Here is a 1280-nt window from a genome sequence, read left to right as displayed (position 1 = left end):
ACTATCATATATTGCTGGAAAGCCCAGGATGTCTACTTTCCAACTCCGTTGAGAGCGCGCCAATTGGGCTTCGGTAGCTCCAGAAAATTCACTTCGAGTGCAGGAAGGTCAGAATCCAACAGCATCTGCAGTCCTTTTTAGTCTCTGAATCAGATTTTTGCTCAGGTCCCTCAATTTCAGCCAGAAAATACCTGAAATCACAGAAAAACACACAAACTCATAGTAAAGTCCAGAAAAGTGAATTTTAACTAAAGACTAATGAAAATATACTAAAAACTAACTAGATCATACTAAAAACATACTAAAAACAATGCCAAAAAGCGTACAAATTATCCGCTCATCAATAACCAACCTACAGCAAGCATAAAGACATGGAAACAGTTATCAGACAAATTCCTGAATCAATTTTACCCTCCAAAAAGGATGACACAGCTAAGGCTGGACATCCAAGGCTTTAAACAAGAGGATAATGAATCCCTTTACAATGCCTGGGAGAGGTATAGGGGTATGCTAAGAAAATGCCCCTCTGAAATGTTTTCAGAGTGGGTAGAGTTAGACATCTTCTACTATGGGCTTACAGAAAAAGCTCAGATGTCTTTAGACCACTCAGCGGGTGGATCTATACACATGAGGAAGACAATTGAAGAGGCTCAAGAGCTTATAGACACTGTTGTTAGAAATCAACATTTGTACTCTAGCAATGAGTTCTCTACAAAAGAGGAAGTCATGGCAGTAGCCACTGATCCTAATCCTCAAGAACAGATGATTGAGCTTAATCAACAATTATACCTGATGACAAAATAGTTAGCAGAATTAAAAGAGATGCTCCAAGAAACTAAAATTTCTAACAAGAACATAGAACTACAGTTGAATCAGGCAAAATAGCAGATATCTAAACAGATAACAGAAGAATGTCAAGCAGTTCAACTGAGGAGTGGGAAGACATTGAATAACACTGTTCAGAGTAGCAAAAAGCCAAATAAGGAACAATTGACAGAGGATAACCAAACCACTGTCCAAAATCCCTCTGAGGACAGTAAGAGCCCAGAGAGGAATACTTTTGGCGTTCAAACGCCAGAAAAGGGGGGAAAGCTGGCATTAAACGCCCATTCCCTGCCCAGTTCTGGCGTTCAAACGCCAGAAAAGGGAGAGAAGTTGGCGTTAAATGCCCAATCTTCACCCAATCCTGGCGTTCAGACGCCAAGGGAGGATCAGACACCTGAGAGTGCTGACAGTAATCCCTCTAAAAAGGCTTCTTCAACCACTTCTGTAAGGAATAA

This window comes from Arachis duranensis, chromosome 7 (assembly GCF_000817695.3).
Source record: "Arachis duranensis cultivar V14167 chromosome 7, aradu.V14167.gnm2.J7QH, whole genome shotgun sequence".
Taxonomy (NCBI): Eukaryota; Viridiplantae; Streptophyta; class Magnoliopsida; order Fabales; family Fabaceae; genus Arachis; species Arachis duranensis.
This window is presented reverse-complemented; position numbering follows the sequence as displayed.